Source organism: Ictidomys tridecemlineatus, chromosome X (assembly GCF_052094955.1).
Source record: "Ictidomys tridecemlineatus isolate mIctTri1 chromosome X, mIctTri1.hap1, whole genome shotgun sequence".
NCBI classification, from domain to species: domain Eukaryota; kingdom Metazoa; phylum Chordata; class Mammalia; order Rodentia; family Sciuridae; genus Ictidomys; species Ictidomys tridecemlineatus.
Genome location: NC_135493.1, coordinates 12222283 through 12241469, shown reverse-complemented (window position 1 = coordinate 12241469; position 19187 = coordinate 12222283). Strand labels below are relative to the sequence as shown.

The 19187-nt window shown below is 41.1% G+C and overlaps 1 protein-coding gene across 2 annotated transcripts in view; it reads left to right on the top strand.

Annotated features, from left to right (window-relative positions):
- Positions 1 to 3165: 3165 nt before the first annotated feature.
- LOC101977920 (melanoma-associated antigen 10) overlaps positions 3166 to 19187 on the top strand; it is a 175814-nt gene continuing 159792 nt past the window's right edge. Inside the window, exons 1-7 of one of the 2 annotated variants that reach the window (XM_078034180.1) lie at positions 3166 to 3241; positions 5000 to 5033; positions 5871 to 6023; positions 6106 to 6148; positions 6910 to 8895; positions 10212 to 14756; positions 17980 to 18084. The gene's annotated coding sequence lies outside the window, so the exon portion shown is untranslated. The remainder of the gene's footprint in view (positions 3242 to 4999; positions 5034 to 5870; positions 6024 to 6105; positions 6149 to 6909; positions 8896 to 10211; positions 14757 to 17979; positions 18085 to 19187) is intronic. The other variant, XM_040286335.2, reaches the window with a different exon arrangement.

Here is a 19187-nt window from a genome sequence, read left to right as displayed (position 1 = left end):
AGTGTCATACTTGACCTAGATTTACCAATTACCAAGTCTTCATGATTTTTTCTACAGTATTTAAGACTAATTTGTATACATTATGGCTTTTAGTTTCCCTTTTTATTTTCTACCCAGGAAGCAATCAATAATCGAACATTACAGTCGGTTGTCATATCTCTTTAATCATTAATCCAGAAGTTTTCCTGCCCCCTACCCCTTTTTGAAAATATGACAATGACATTTTGCAAGGTTCAGGCCAGTTGTCTTCTAGAATGTTTCACAGTCTGAATTTTCTGGTTGTTTCTTCAGGATGAGAGTCAGATTGCACTGGATGGAGGTGGGTACCAGGGATTGAACTCAGAGGCACTTAACCACTGAGCCACATCCCCAGCCTGTTTTTATATATTATTTAGAAACAGGGTTTCACTGAGTTGCTTACAGAATCAGTGTTGCTGAGGCTGGCTTTGAACTCATGATCCTCCTGCCTCAGCTACAGGCATGCACCACCACACCTAGCCAGATTACATATTTTGGATGAGAATTTACCTAGGTGATGGGTGCTTTCCATTTTATCCCAGCTGTGGCACATTTCCTTTTGACTGTCATTGGTAATATGAAGTTTAACTAGTTTATTAAGTTGGTATCTGCTAAATCTCTCCTTGAAAATAAATGTTTTCCTCTTTTATAATTAATAAATAATTTCTGGGTGATATTTTAAATCCTGTGAATTTTCTGTTCCTTAATATTTTACCTGGTGTTTTTGGTGTGCATTGATGATCCTTGCCTAAATCCATCATTTCACTGATGTTTTCTAAATGGTCATATGCAAATTTTCTCATTCCTTATAAATATAGACACTGTTATTGTTTTATAAAGAAGTGATTTACCTCCCCATCATTACTTTTTTTTGTAATTATTGTGGACTCATAGATTCTTTATATTCAATTTTTTATAATTAACTACCATCATTTTTATTTTTCATGTTAAAATTGAACTCAGTTTGGCTATTGGGAATCCTTTTAAGCCATCTTCTGTGTCCTTTGGCATGTTCTCATCCTTAACTGGTTCTTAATTATATGATATGTTTCAAACTCGTCTTATATTTTCTATACTAGATATAGAATCAGCTATTTCTTCAGTAAACCTTGGTTTCTTTCAGTGGGGAATAAACAGTATTTAGAAAGCAACATGTAGGCATTAAATGTATTTATTATTACAGCTGTGTCAAACTTAGTGCTACTGAGATGTCATTGCCTCCTTTCAGTGGGTGGGCCTAATAATATACATTTAGAAAATCACGAGTTCATACTAATACTTCTAATTCAAATCTGTCTCCACAGATGTCTTCAGGATTCTCTTCATTTTGTCAGGTTCTATATTTGTATCTCCTTTCTCCCAGAGTTAGAACTCTGCTTCCAAAAAATGTCAATCCATTTATTCATTTGCTCTTGTCATATTGTAATACATATATAGTATCTCTGTGTTTGTGTGTATGTCTTATTGTGCAGAGTTTTAGAATTTACTTCCCTGATAATGTTACCAATAACAAAGATCGTGTTGAATGTTTTTTTGGTCAGGAGCAAATGGTGATATATGTTGAAAATGTGTATATCTGGGCTTGCCCCAAACCTACCAGTGAAGAATCCTTGGGAATAATAGGTCCTTGTAATCCTCATTTTTAAAAAAGATTAACACTCCAAACACCCTTGATGTTTGTGATGCTATGAGCAATGTTGTGATTAAGAACATGCAGTGAAAGTTTGAGGACAGCCTAGACTACTTAGTGAGACCCTGTCTCAAAATCAAAAATAAAAAGGGCTGGGGATGTGGCCTAGCGGTAAAGTGCCTCTGGGTTAATCCTCAGTACCGGCCCACCCCCGCCCAAAATGTAGTGATTAAGAACACAGGTAAGAAAGGTTGATATCCAAGGTACTTAGTCTCTAAAATTTATTTTTTCTCCTCCTCCTCCCCCTCCTCCTCCCTCCTCCTCCTCCCCCTCCTCCTCCTCCCCCTCCTCCTCCTCCTCCCCCTCCTCCTCCTCCTCCCCCTCCTCCTCCTCCCCCTCCTCCTCCTCCCCCTCCTCCTCCTCCTCCCCCTCCTCCTCCTCTTCCTCCTCCCCCTCCTCCTCCTTTCAGCATAAGGTATTGAACTGGATTGTCAGGTATTTCCTATTTAGTAAAAATTATTTTTCAAAAAGCAGATTAATGTACTGGATAGTTTAGGTTTGTGAAAATAAGCCAACATATTATAAAAACTGCACTGTAATGATAAATGAACATTGTCAATTGATATGCAATATATATTTATGTATTTAAAAATTAATTATTTTTATTTCCTCCACTTATTGGTTCATTACTTGAGGCAAATCATGTAATAGTCTTACTTGCAAATGTTACTTAAAGTTGATAAAGGAAAAAGATAAATCACACAAAATACTTCTACTTTGCAACATGTGCATATTATTAGATTATGACCTTTTAGAAGGGGGAGTAGACTGTGTTTGATTCACTTATAATCCCTGCTCTCAGCAGTGTTTTCAATGTGGTGAGATTCACAGACCTGTGGGGTCAATGAATGGCTCTTTTTTATTTTAGCAAAATATGCATACCATAAAATTTATCATTTTAATGGCTTTCAAGTTCAATGGCATTAAACACATTCACATATTTGCATTACAGCACAGGTCCACTGTGCATTGCATCAAGAGAGGGGTCAAAAACAATCTCTGCTTTTTGTTGTGGAATGTCATTTGAATCATACTCTTTCCTCTGGATAGCTTGTTATTGCATTCCTGACTTTCCTTATTACTTACCTGGGGAAAACATATATTGAATATGAAAATGATAACGCTTGTCATCAGAGATCAGACCTTGTCAGTGTTCTCTGATGCCTAGTAGGACTACTGCAGAAAAAAAATATTAATGAGAATGTTGCTAGGAGACGGAAGAGACAAAAGCCCATGGTCTTGTAGGGGTTCCACTGGAAATCAAGACAATTTAAGTATGTTTCATATCAGAGGTTTAACCATTAAACTCTGTTCTTCAGTGAACACACACATTTTAGCATATAATGTTTAGCATGATGTTACGTTTGGGGGGGATTTTTGAGGAGAATCTTAAGGCATTTCATTTCTTTGCATTGGGCTAATCCCTTTTTCAGAGCACAGCTTATTTTCAAGTGGCTGTTGCGTTGCTGCTTTCCCCCACCCCTTCAGTGCGACAGCCTCAGAGCTGGTGGAGAGACAGAGAGCACGCAACTGGTAAGTAGCTGAGAAAGCGTTCTTAAAATAGTTACCAAGGCTCTGCTTTTCAAAGCTACTGACGTGTTTTGATGCAGTAGAAAAATACAGAGCTGTATAGGAATTTCTCAAGTCAGTGGCACTAAGAAGCTGGATTACATCACAAATATTCCATAGTCGCTTTTCCAGTTTAAACCTTATTTCTTGAATGGTGAATGAGTTGCTAGAAGGAAATAAAGAGCCTTCCCCTCATGATTCTGGTAAGATACTTCCCCAATAAGATTTATGAAGATATCACTAAAATGGGAAATTGCCTTCAGAAATGTATCTCAGCTCTATGTTTGGCTTAAACATGATGAAATGTGTTACATATCAAGATGTTGTCAGATCTGCTTTATTTTTTCAGTGTGTAGAGAGCATGAGAAAAATATTTTGCACTGGAGGAAAGGATGCAATGATATGTCTTTTTTCTTTTTTTAATTAAGAAAATTGTGTGACGAGCTGTTTGTATGGGAGAGAGAATGAGGGAGAGGGAAGCCTGTAATAACATTAAGATTGATTGCTTCATGTGAGAGATGAGCATGTGTTGAACTGCAAAGATTAGAATTCAACTTTAGGATGAAAAACTCTGAAAAAAATGACAAATATTTTGAGTGTGCCTTCATTGGAAAAAATCATTTGTATATTAGATGTCAATTTAGATGGTAAAGACAGAATGTTCTCAGTGGTTCTTTTTTTCTAAAAATGGATGTGAGTAGGGTAGCAGAGATTCCTAACAACACAGCTTTTATGTTTGTTTATGTTTTTGTAGACTGGTTTCTGCCAGAAAAAAAAATGTAGTGAAGTGATGTTTTTAAAATTTTCTTTGGAATTTGGATTGTTTTGACACTTCAACAGGAGGAAAGGAGAAAAAAATAGATTGGATTGGATTGAAGTTAGATGAAAGAGGAGCAATCAGAGGAAAAATAAAAATGGAAAAGCTTATTAGAAAGTCTACAAAACAGGTTCTTTCGCAAGTTGAACATGTCTGCTGGTAGCATGTTTTGCAGGGGAAAGGGAGAGAGTGTATTGAAGGCAGGGAGGGGGGCATCAGCAGAGCACTGCGGCAAAGAGAGTGACTGACGCATCTAGGGACATGTGACTGTTCTCTGGTGTAGTGAAGAAAAATTTCCAGGACTCCATCTTGTATAAGAAATTCTATACATACTAACACACAAATGATGCTGTCATCTTGCTGTGGCGCATAGTGAGTTCATGTTGTGTAATCTTCCATTGGTTGACATTGGTGCTTAATCTTTGCTATATTGTCTTTGTTCCTAGACTTTTTTCTCTGCACTTCCAGAGATTTTATATGCTTGTTAAAATGCTGTTTTGCCTTTTATTATAAAAATATTTTTGTAGAAAATTTGGAAAAATATAAAGACTATAAGAAGTACCCCAAATCCTATAGCCCAAAGGTAATTTCTATTAACCTAATTACTGTCAGTTTTCTCTAAATATATACATAGAAATGTATATTTTATATAAGATGAAGACTGTGTGTACATGCAGGTTTTATTCTGGTTTATTCATTAAATATATCTTGGGAGCAATTCCCCATATTTTAAAATATCCCTCAAGAGTGTGACGTCGTTTGGATGCCTAATTTGGATCATAAAGGAGTCTCACTAAATATCCAATGTTGAATGTATATGTGTGCATTATTTTGCTGTTGCAAATAATTTAAGGAACATTTTTTTCATATAAATCTCTGTGTGCTTTTCTGTTTTTTTCCCCTAGGATAAATTCAGATGTGGAATTCCTGGATCAAATGGTATGAACCAGTTTAAGGTTTCTTCTCCTGACCCAAGACATATTGCCTAATTTTTATATCATGTGGCAAAAACATTATTTTCCAGTCATTGTTTGTTCATTGATTTCTATCATTTATTGTGGTTGTTTTTGGCATTTTGCAGCTTTTATGGTTTTAGATTTCTACATCTGTCAATTGTTGATTTGGTGAGTTGTTTCCTGTGAAGCATTCACCTGTATACGTATCTACCTGTACTTTTCCCCTAGTAACTCAATTTCTTCATGTTTTACAATCAAGTCTTTAATCCATCTGTAATTCATTTTGATAAATGGTATAAAGTAGGGTCTAATTTTGTTTCTTTTCCAAATAGGTCGCCAGTTGTCTCAGCATTATTTATTGAATAATCCAACCTTCTTCCACTGATTTGATATAGCAACAGCTGTTCTCCCATTAGATAGGGTGTAGCTTTCCACAGGTCGGCCATTTTCTCTCAACCCAAGATGGTTACCATCCACAGTGTATTCGTACCTTCCCATAGCGCCTGGCAGCATACTAAAGCAACACGTTTGTGCTCTGCCTTTCAAGACCCCTAGGCACTTGCAGTTGTGGACAGTGGTTTTCAAACAGGATTTCTTTTTCATTTTAAATATTTTAAAATTTTATCTTTGTCACATGTTTTTTTTTACATTAAAAATTGAGGAATCCAGTTATATAAAACCACTGCTCTAGATGTGCTAGTCCCTTGGACACAACTAACAACCCAATTGTGTGTTTAAAAAGAAATAACTCCATGTGTGGGGGATCCTGGTAGTGTTAGTCCTAAGTTTCCTCCTTTCAACCTCTTTTTCTACTTCTCAGGTACTCGAAGAGTTAAAGATGTCTGGAGTCAGTGCCTGGAATTTTCTAGAATGGTATCAGAGGAAAAAGTAAGAAATGTATGAAGAGCAGAAATAACAATGTTTGTCAGCTTGTTGCTGGCAGTAGTATGCTCTAGTATTCAAAGGATGGAGGGTGAGTTCTAATCCAAGCTACCACTGTTATCATCTCTTCAAGATAGGGAGACACACCAATAATCCACTTCTTTTCACTGCAGATGGAAGGCTCAAGACATAAAACATGGAGCCTTTTAGTAGAAGGTGGGTTAAATATTGATGTAGAAATATTTGACAGTTAAAAAAAATTAACTGCTACCCCGTGCTGCACCCCCTGCCTGCAACATAGCCTTCTTTTTCTGTTGACTTCTGGCCCTGGCCTCTAGTCTTTACTGACTGGAAGGAAAAATGGGGTGAGTGGGAGGCTGCCTTGCCCACCTTTATTGCAAGGAACTTTGCCTCATAGACAGTCTCAGTCATTTCCCGACTTGCCACATTAGGCTGTGATTTGTTTATGACTGGAGGCTGGTTTCCCTGGCAACGGGAGCTCACCAGGGCATGCGCATCCACTCCTCTGCAGTAGCAGAATGCGGCTGTGGGGTGAGGGGAGGGGTCTTGGGGGCAGCGACTGCTGAAGGAGTTATTCCGCAGACATGACGTCAGTTTTTCTGTGTGAAGTGCCATAGTTATTGCGCACACAACATTGCGTTAAAAAACAGTCCTCAGAATGCTTTGAGCCTCTTCTTTTTACTTCCTTCTAAATTAGCTGCATTCAGTATTTTCACCAGTGCCTACAAAATCTCTCTAATGGCCCGTTGCCCCTAGGGCCCCAAGGGGATCCATATAGTGTGGGTACAGGAAACAGACTGCCATATTTCAAAATACAACCATTTGTTGATTGTATGGCCATGGGACAGTTACTTAATCTCCTTGCCTCAGTTTTCTCATATGTAAAATGGGGACTTTTAGAACAGTATCTGGTATATAGTAACCATTAAAAAAGTGCTGTCTGTTGTTATTTGTAGATATTAAGGGAGACTTGCCTGGAACAGACTTGTGCCTGCGTGTCCAACTATCCCTCTAATGCCTACAGCTGTCCAGAGAGCATGCATTTCTCCTGCAGCATGTGGACTCCTCCCTAGCCTCCAGTCATGTCCCCAGGTGCCTCCATAAGAACCAGTGGAGGAAGACTTGCCCTATAGCACAGGGACACTGTCCAGTTCACTAGACTCTCCCAGAGTCTCACACATGCTCTCAACACAGAGACCTGGCTAAGAGGTGCTGACCTGCCCACATAACAGACTTCTGACACCATTAAGACTCTACCCATGACACACAGACAATCCCAACACCAGAGACTGGCTCCACATCACATAGACCCTGCCCAGGACACACAGACTCAACTCATAGAACACAGATTCTCCCTGCAGCACACAGACTCTCCTCATGGTACATCATGCTCCTATGCATGCCCCATTGACTGAACCTAAGCTCATAGATGTCTTATAGCACTCAGACTCCCCTCACGTCATATCTACCCTCTCAAGGCCACACAGCATATAGACTCTCCTCACCTCTTGGAAGCTCACCACAGAAGAGGATGCTGCCCACAGCACACAGAATCACTCTAGACCACACAATCTCCACAGAATGTAGACTTTCCCTCCAAACACAATCTCATGACACAGCTCAAAAAGCCACCCCATGCCACTAAAGACTCCCATGAGACACAAGACTCACTGCATGACACACAAACAAGTACCACAGAACACACACTACCCCCAAGAGGACACAGAATCATCCCATACTAAGCAGACTCTCCCTTGGTTATGAATGCTTACCCCATGAAACACAGACTCAACCCATGTTACAGAGACACTACCCACAGCACTCAGGCAGGCTTTTCCCGCCATGCGCAGATGCCACAGTACACCCTGCGGCATGTATGTCACGCCTGGATGCACAGCATTGCACCACAGCACAAAAACTTGTCCTCCAGTGCACCATTCATTTCCCAACAGACATGCCAACCACACAGTGCACACACTTGCCTTATAGGCACACATCTGCCCTACAACATCTGGGCCTCCCTCCACAGCCACAGTTACCACAAGACACACATTGTAGCTCTGTGCCACCAAAATGCAGCCCAGTTCCTCAGATACATCACAGCATGCAAACTGGCACTACAGTGGACAGACTTGTACCACAGCAGACATTCGTGCCTCAGCACCTCACCTTTCTCTAAAGCATTCAGGACGCCATCACATGTGTGACCCACGGTACCCTCACTCAGCCCACACCGTAGATGTAAAAGCCTACGACATGCAGGCACCTCCCTCAGCAAGAAACCTCACCCCCTCAACACTTAGAATTATGTCACAGCACATATCTGCTGTACAGCTTCATGTCACAAAGCCATATTTCTTATAGTAGATACACAGAACATATGCCCCCAAACACATGAAACCATTTGCCAGGTGACCCAGATTTACCACAGAGCACCCAGACTGGTTTCACTGCTCACACTAAGGCCTACACAAACAAGATGTGCCCCACCATGCTCCACAGTTCTCCCATCAATGTACATACTTGCCTCCCCACTCATATGGATGCTGCTGAATATCGGGACTCACCCTAAGTGTACAGACAAGCCCTTTGAGACAGAATTACCCCATTCCGTACACAGATCATACACACAACACTTAGACATGCCTTCAAGCTCCCAAGCATGCCTATAAACACATAAGTTTGTTTCATCACACATAGAATCACTCCAGAGTACAAAACCTACAATATAGAGAAGCATTTCCCACTGTGTAGACATGCAGCACACACATCATCCCTCCTTTGCAGAGATTTCTGTCCTAATGCACACACATGCTTTGGTTACCATACTATTGGCCTACAACAGAGATACAGCTTGTGTAATGGTTAAGAGCAAGGCCCGTGGACCCAGACCACCTGGGTTTGAATGCAGATCCCCATTCTTGCTAATTGTGTCACCATGGGTAAGTATATTTTTTTCTTCTTTGGTTACTCACCTGTAAAACCAAGATAACAGTAGTGCCTACTTCAAAGTTCTATTGTGAATAATAAATGAATGAAGATATGTTAAGTGCCTAGTTCAGTGCCTGTTGCATAGGAGCAGTTAGAATTGTTACTTTATGTTTCAATCACCACCCCTTTCCACCACCACCATCACTAGTAAAGCAAAAAGGGCCTATCCCAATACCTGCCATCATTGGACACAAACATTCACCACATAATACGTAGACTAGCCCTGGAGCATCTAGAAAGAGAGTGCAGCACATAGACACCTCATCATAACATCCTTACACCCTGGGGAGCACAGCAGAACCCTAAACCAGGAGCCACTCACAAAGTCCAGAATTGCACTGAAATTAAAAATTTTGTTATAGCAGTGCACAGGCTCATAGACCAAGTTCACAATGTGCAGATGCATGGCACTCAGCCTTACCTCACAGAGGCAAAGACCCCAACATACATCCACACTCCCTAAACTCATAAGTATATCCTATATCACACAGACACACTCTCCTATACACAGATTTTTGTCCCATAACATATTGAGTCCCCAGTTGTTCACCAACATATTCCTAAGTTCATATTCCTAAATTTACAGCATAACATTATAATTGCAGAACCCTGGTCCTGTAACACATTCACTTACTCCTATGTTATGCTTGACCCATAGATAAGTATACCCTATATGTACTAACTTGCCCATAAATCTGGCACTACCGTACATATGACCACATGCCCCACATCATACAGATTTGCCATGCTATACCATGCAGAGATACCCCCTAAACACAGGCCCTTCCTAAATACACAGTATCACATCACAATGTACACACATCGCAGAATTGCATTAAAACACCCACATCTTGCAGAATTGCATTAAAACACTCACACAAAGTAGAGGCAGGCAGACACACAGTACTCAGGCTGGCACAAGGCCAAGACTAGTCTCAACTCACCTTAAATAAACCCATATAATGCAGAACTTAGCCCACAAAACCTAGAGTCTGTGTGGTAGAAAACTTGTACTCAGAACCCTCAGCTGCCTGGCTTCCAATCTCACATCATTACTAATTTTGTCACCTTGGAAAGGTTTCTTGACTCCTCTGTGTCTTACTTTTCTCATCAATAAGCAATAATAGGGGTACCTATGTCATACAACTGTTAAGAGGAATAAATGAGTGAATGCCTTTAAAATGTTTAGCATGATACCTGGTAAAGAATTGGCATTATTGATGTTAGCTCATCTTCGTATTGTTACTGTCATTCTTCATGCATGGAGCTGGACCATGACGGTAAGACTCAATCTGAAACAACTGGAAACATCCTACTGCATGAAGAGTATCCCCCATAAATCCAAGAATCACATCACAACTCACCCCTCTTTCCTTACACCTATTTTGACTGCACCTAGCCTACAGCACCTACAAGCATTTACCAGTCTCTGCACAACACCTAGACTCATCACACAATTGGATATACACTGTAGGATGTACAAAGATAGCCATAATACATACACTCATCCATATAAAAACTCATCCCAGTTCAACTAAACACTCCACAATATACATGCTCACCTCAGAATACCATATTGGCTCTTTGACACAAACAATCTACAACACATAGACTTCTACAGAATATAGAAGCGTATCATGCTATATAAACTTGGCTTCACAACACAACGAACCAGGATGTGTCCCCCACACACATATTCTCCCTGTAATGTACATATTGATTTAACCAAACACTGTGTTGCCTACACAATGCCAAGACTTGACTCATGAACAGATATGTTGGTTGACAAACATTAAACATCTCTCAATGAACACACATGCCCCATAATACACAGACTTGCTCCGCCACACACAGACACCCCCATGTCATCTAGGCTCAACTCACAACTGCATACTGACCCACAACATGCAGCAATAGCCTTGGAAAACAGTCTCTCCCTACCACACACACAGACTGGCCACATTAAATACCTCTTCCTGCCACAACCTCCCTCCCAGCAGCACATCCTGTGAAATATCATTCACAGCAAAACACAGTGCACAGATATGCCCCACCCACAAGGCTTACTACAGAAGACCCAGACTTGCCCTGGAGCTCTCAAATCCACTCCACAACATACAGACTTACACTTCAGATGCCACAATAGCCTGCCAATCAGTAGTCATGCTCCACAATCCATGGTGAACCATAACACACAGGTGCACCTCACAACACGTGGGCATCCACAGACTCTACCATCAGCACAGATGGGCTTCCTGGAATGCTTTCCAGACCTAAACTAGTATAGAAGAAATGTTGAAAAGCACACTCCACTTCTACTAGCCTTGCTGCATGGTACCTGGATTCATCTGAAGCACACAGATTTGTCCTGTCAGATACAAAATGGCCCCCCTTCACCCAGACCAGCTCCAGAACACCCAAACAGGAGTCATAGAACACAAACATACCTTCAAATTCTTCCCACAAAATAATGACTGATCTCATAGAATATCTTTCTGCACAACACCAACACTGGCCTTCAAGCACACAGAGATGATGGATGATACACAGGCACTTTCTACAATAACAGATATTTTTCACAATATAAAGACTTGCTGTAATATACTCACACGTGCCCCTATCCTAACAGAATTATCCCCATGAGAACTGAACTCACCTTGTGACACCCAGGCCTTCCCCTAAATGCATGGATGTGTCCCATAATACATATAATCCCCAGGAAACATAGATTGGACCTGAAAAACATAGGTTTTTGATTCCATAGCACCAAGACTTAGAGAAGAACACATACAAATTTTGAACAAAATGCACATAAAACACCACGATGCATAGACATGCCCAATGCCAGAGTCACCCCATTACAGCCTCACTGTAGCACACCAACCCAGAGACTTGCCTAAGATGGGCCAGCGCAGGAGGTCCAGACTTGTTCCACAAAGCCCTGAGTGCTCCTTGTCAACCAGACTTACTTTGCAGTAGCCAAGCTGGATCTGTAATAACCTGACTTGTCCTATTACCACCAGACTGACATGGCAATATCAAGATCACCTACACAGCACATAGAAAAACCCCCTACAATGTTTTCTTGTCTCCACAATTCTGAGACTTTCCTCACAACACACAGATGCTGAAAAGATAAAATCTGAAACAGTAGGACTTACCCCCATAACACCCAGATTTCCACTTAACACCCAGAATGGCCCTGAATAAACCCAAAATACACCACCACAAGCACACCTGCCTTGCAACGCCAGGCTGTACCTGTCATATGGCATACTCTAGAATTCACAGATTAAGACATGGCCTCAGCACACATAGGATTGTTGAATAACACATACAAAAAACCCACTTAAATCACAGATACATCCCATAACACCCAAAATGATGTCATAAGACTCAAGATGCACCCGTCACAACTATATTCACCCCCAAACACCTGGACCTCTCCATCACACTCAGATTTGTCCCACAATACATAATAATGGCCCTTGGTCAAAAGAATCTTCACAACCCACAAGTTGGCCATAAAATACCCCATCTTTTTGCCTTTGCTATATCAAGACTGGCCTCACAGCACACAGAAACAGTGAGCAAAACACAGAACACCCCCAGTGCATGGTGTACCTCATAATCCCCACATTCACTCTGTACGACGAGCCCAGTGACACAGAGATAATCCCCACAATAGACAGACATCCTCAAAATCTATGAACTAATTCCACAACATACACTGTCCCCATAAATGCCTCTTTTGTTTCTAGAACAGAAATGCTAGCTTCACAGAACAGAGAGAGGCTGGGCAGCACACATGCAATTAAAACCCCTTAGGCATAGTACTCATCATCCAGGTTTATTACACAAGGAAAGAACTTGTCTCATGACATTCAGATCTACCCTACAACGCCAGACCAGTTCCATAAAATCTCACTTCTATGCCACCAAGCCTTGTTTCACAGCACAAGTCTGCAGTGCTAGAGAATATAGAGACAAAGCCCTAATATACACAAATGTCACCCAACTGCACTCTACAACTTCCTGATTTGCCACAGAACGTCCATGTTCCCCCAACTACCCAGACTGGCCTCATAGCACAAATTACATTCTCCATATGTACTTTCCCCACACAAATCAGCCCTGTAAAGATCTTTCTTTTGCAATATGTTTTCCTCTGATCTCACAACCTACAGGAAAAAACCCTCAATGCACATATGCACTGTACAACAACTTCTTGACTTGTCTCACAACACACAGCAGGGATTAAAACAGACAGAAACATCTCTCAGTACACACATAGACACCAGTACTCACTTCATATTACAGTCTCACAAGGCAAGATCCATACTGGCCTGGCAGTATACAGACATATCCCACCACACACAGATATGCCCACAAAGACCCAGGTGCTCCCCATAACACATAATAACCCAACAAAATATTTTGAGATTCCATAATGCACAGTTTTGATTTATATAGCATATGTAAATGCTGAAGCAAACCAGCAAATCCTATACTGTCCATAAATGCTCCACTAGTTGAAGGCTTGTTGGCAAAATATTCGAACTTACTCCATGGCATACAGATTTGGCTCATGAAGCCATACTCACCCTGGATCACAGAGACTAACCTAACAGCACTCACACATCCCCAAGATAAGCCCTACAAAATGACTCCTTGCCTTCATTACACCAAGGCATACCTTGCAGTACACAGAAAGGATGGGCAACACATACAAGTCACACAAGAGCCATGCCCACAGGACCCAAACTTCCTGCACAACACTCATACTGGGGCACTCATACTCACCTGGTAGCACTGATTATTCCACAACATACACACACAACCCAGCATGTACAAGCATTTCCTCCATAGCACTCAGACATGCCTTACAATGTAGAGTCAACCCTCACAACTTAGACTGTCCCCAAGTGATGCAAAGAATTTCAGAACACTGCAGAGTTCTCTCTATAATGTCCAGACCACCCTCACAGCACCCCAAATTGCAGCAAAACATACACTCAATCCAGAATATATTGCTTCTCCTACCACTCACTCCTCTAGACATCTTACATTGCACAAATGGGCTTACTAAGATACTGGTGCCTCAGGGACATGGTATTACACAACAACTTACAGACATTTCTCAGAACAGACACTCATGGGGAACAGACACACAGTATGCAGTTACATCTGCAAACACACAGCCTGGCCTCCTTGCCCTGCCAGCATATTCTTGGCCAGCAGCTCTAGGACATGTCATAGAAAACAGGCTTGTCTCACCAACACATGAATCTTTCCTAGCTTCCAAATTTGTTCTCCAATGCCCAGACTTCTGCCTCTATGCACAGTGTGAGCCTACAATACAAACTTCTCCACAAAACAAATAACCACTTTGCAATGCATGGCAACCACCAAATACTACCCCAAACACAGACATGCTCCACAATGTCAAGGAACATTCCACAGCTTCCATAGGAACCCTGCAATTCTCAGACTCTCCCATAACTTCCACACCAACCACAGAGTACCTAGACTAACCTAAGATGTCACACATGTTTCATGACATGACTCCCAGAACAGTCCATAGACTCCCACCATCATGTACAACTCTACCTTACAATGTAAAAATTCACAAAATGCCAAGACTCATCCCAGAGTGCATCCTATTACCGTAACACCTAGATTTGCCTCAAAAGTGAGCTCTACACCAGAATCCTACAGAAATGCATCAAAACTCCTACATTGAACTTCTAATCAAAACACTTGCTCCAGAGTGCCTGCATTCAAATACCAGGACGTGACCTACAACCTATAGGTAAGTTCCACAATGCCAAAAATCTCTATAATGCACAGCCTTACTCTAAAACCTACAGTTACCCCATTGTAGCAAGAACAAATCCCAAACATCCAGCAACACTTACAAATTGTCTTGCCATACAATACTAAGACATGTCTTAGGGTGCCCAAACTAGCTCCACAGTCAGTAGATACAACTTAGAGTAGGAAGATGTACCCTGTTGACAGAAGGACTTTCTCACAAACACTAAATTGCTTCAAAATGCATATAATCACTCTGTAGTGTAAATACTCCTCAAAGAAAACACATGCCCTTCCACACCCAGAATTGCTCTGGGACTGACAGGCTTGGCCTGCAGAATCAAGACCTACCCCATATTGTACAGATACATTGCTCACCAGACATGGGTTTTATAGCCAATTCTCACCCCACAAGTCACCCTTAACCTACCCCCTAGATATAGTCTACGATGTGCATCCTCACCCTAACAACACTTTGGCAAACTTGCCAATGAAAAGATACATCCTATACTGCACCTTGAAAATTTATGGACATTTTCCATAGTCCCGGAATTACCATGTCATTTTTAGACTACCCCCAAGTGCAGACTCACTCTACAACACCTAGAATCCAGTCACAGCAAGTAGACCCAGCCAGTATTAGATTTTCCCCACAATGCACTCATGCTCCATGACACTGACTCATACAGCACCCAGAATCTCATCCCAAACTCACATCACCCCACAACATCAAAACATGACCCACAATATGCAAAAATGTACGTGAAAACAATATACAACAAGGCCCACAATGTATAGCCTTGCTGCCACTCAGAGAAACACCCTGTGATGCACAAACGTACCTTCAAAATAAACCATCACCCCCAACAAAGACTTACAACCAAGACACACTTAGTTACATATGGAGTCACAACACAGAGAATCTTTTTTTTGGGGGGGATGGGTACTGGGTACTTTACTTCTAAGCTATATCCCCAGCCCTTTTTATTTTGAGAGAGGACCTCACTAAGTTACTGAGGCTGGCCTTGAACTTGTGATCTTTCTGTTTCAGCCTCCCAAATTGCTGGGATTACAGACTTGTGCCACTATACCTAAATAGAATTGTATATTTTTTTAAAAAAATTAGTTGTAGATGGACACAATATTTTATTTATTTATTTTTATGTGGTGCTGAGGATCAAACCCAGTGCCTCACACATGCGAGGCAAGAGCTACCACTGAGCTATAACCTCACCCCTAGAATTGCATATTTTTTATATATTTTTATATAACTTTGTTTATTTATATGTGGTGCTAAGAATTGAACCCAGTGCCTCACGCATGCCAAGCAAGTGTGCTACCGCTGAGCCACAGCCCAGAATTGCATATTTTTTTAAAAAACTTTTTTTGTAGTTGTATATGGATAGCATTCCTTTATTTTATTTGTTTATTTTTATGTGATGCTAAGGATTAAACCCAGTGCATCACACATGCTAGGCAAGCCCTCTGCCACTGAGCTATAACCTCTGCCCTAGAATTGCATCATACTGCAGACTGGACCTACAATACACAGTGTGTCTCCACAGTACAAACACACACTCCATCACATCCCAGACTTTTGCCTACTGACCCAAACTTTCTTTACAATAATAAGACATAACCCACACCACATCTGAAATTAGTCTATATCATACAGACTCACCCCATGGTGCATAGAATTGGACCACAACCTCTAGAAACACCACTGTGTGCAGCCAGAATCTCACACTGGAGGGATTTAACCTCTCAAAAATGTGCATTCCCCATAAAGCCCAAACGTACTTTAATGTACAAAAAATAAGCAATATTACACAGATTTATTATGGGATCTCTGAAATCAATCTGTGAAACGTAGTCTCACCCTATGACTTCAAGCCATTTCCCACAATATATAGACTTAACTGTGTGAACCACAGTCTGCAGACCTGCCCTGCAGGGTGAGGACGGTTTCACAGTTCATAAACTCCCTAGGAGTACTCGTGAGTGCATCCAAAATACTATAACAATAAAAGTCATGGCACCCCAAATCACTCCCACAAAACAGACACCAAATCAAATGCCCCAGAACTCACAAGCCACATGATTCATAGAGTCAGCCTACCACTACTTCACCTCAGGCCATCTATGCTTGTCTCTTTGAATGTAGAGAATAGCATCACAATGCATGCACAGACCACCACCACAAAAAATTCCTGCACAGAATCTGCAACTCACTGACATTTCAAGCTGCCCACATACTTGCCAGTAATGCTTAGAGCCACTTTCTTATCAGATTCACCCCTTGACATTAAAGACTTATCACCCCCCAATGCATAGACCCAATTCCTGATGCAGGAGAGACTTCATTTTAAACAAAAATATTTTCTCCATCACATGATTGACCTCACCAGACTCATCCCATTATATCTAGCCTTGTGCCATGACACAGAGACATGTCATTTAACCCAGAAATTAGCACCAGAGTATTCAGATTAGCCCTGTAGTCTTCGGAGACTCAATCCCTAGACTGCACCATGATGCAGAGAAGAGCTACCCACAGGGAGACATAATGCATAACATACATACTCACCCCACAGCAAAGAAACTTACCCCACATTTTATAATACCCAGGCCTATTAGAGTGCTCAGAAGGCCATACAATACCTAGAGAAGGGCGTGATGGGTGTGCTCACACTAGAACATTAAGTCACTTCACGAGGCCAAACTTCGTCTTATATTGATTCCCAAAGGACAAGCAAGTCATATTGCTCCTTAGGATCTGAACAGAGGACCAACGTGCTCACACAGAGCTTTGGCAAGTGACTACACTTCCTTGAGTTCATCTGCCCATTTGTCAACATGTATGAAATCCTTATGCTATTAAGGATTAAATGAGATTGTTTCAGGAAAGAACTAAAGTTCAGAATAAAGCCTTTGAGGGCTGACATGCCTGCCTCCAGTCCCAGATCCACCACTTCCTGGTGCTGGAAGCTGTTAGGTAGTTGGAATAGTCTGTGGTAGAGTATGAGGAATATGAGTTTGCTGAAGTCAGACCTGATTTTGGATTCAGTCCCTTCCATTTATTGGCCTTATGACCTTAGCTGAGGCACTCTAATTCTCTGGTTCATAGTTCCTCATTTGCAAACTGAGAATGATACTGGTTCCTGCCTCCAAGACTGTGGTACAGATTAAATAATACCTGGCACCTTAATCTTAACTTTCAGCCAAAGGACAGTAGAGTGGGGAAGGCAGAAGCAACTTTGGAGCCCTTTTAACAAACAAGCCTGATGAAGCAGGAGGCGGCACGTAGGCCCTACTTCCAGCCAGAGGTGAGGAGGAACTAAGGTGCATGCTGGCATCTTCACCAGCAGTGCTCTGACAGGAATCTCAATATCTGAGCAGCTACTTGTTTTTTTTATCTTTAGATAATAAAAAAGCTTGTGTTATCAGACTAGTTACTATATTCAGAAATCAGTATTTTTCAGAGGAGGCTGTAGTTTTATTTTGCTGACCACTTCAAGAAAAGGAAGAAAAATTTGAGCTCCTCCTGCTGGCTGTACCTTAGAAAAGCAAGTGTATAAGTGATCAGAAAAGTCTTCCTGGAAGAAATTCCCCCCATCCATTCATGTTCATTCATCATAGACAAGTACATATACCCTACAACACACACACACACACACACACACACACACAACTTACTAATAGTACCACAGATGTTTATATTGACGCATCTACACAAAGACTTACTAATATAAACAGTCTTAACCCATATACCATACATTCGCACATATTTACATAAATATGAACATAAACTCTAAAGTACCAACAGGGGATGTGTGATTTACACAAGATACACATGTGTAATACACAGACATGCACACAGATTCCCATAATCTTTATGTAGGCATATAGCAGTATATAGTCTGAAACACTTGACTCGTACAGACGCAGGGAAGCACACAGAGAGCATCCAGAGGATGTGTTTACTTATTCCTGACCTCTAAGATGAGAAAACATGTGTACACAAAAACACATAAAAAACATGTTGATGCTCCTAGAGGCACAAAGCACAGATATCTTCTCAGAAACTCCCAGCTGTTCAGGTGGAAATGTAGATAACCACATAGACACATATGTATTTGCATGTGTCTACACATACCTGTAGACAGATGTATAGAATCATTCATATGTAGATACAGGTGTATGTGTCTTTACTGATATTCATAGACATTTAAATAATCATTCATAAGTGATAAAGATAAGGACTAATATAGTTTTGAATATGTATGTACACATATGCTCACAGTCACAGATATACACACAGAGATATAAATTATTAAAACACACATGCATAAGCATGCTCATACCCACATACATAAGGGCTTGTGTTCACTATTAAGAATATGAATACACACATGTATGGTAATGCACA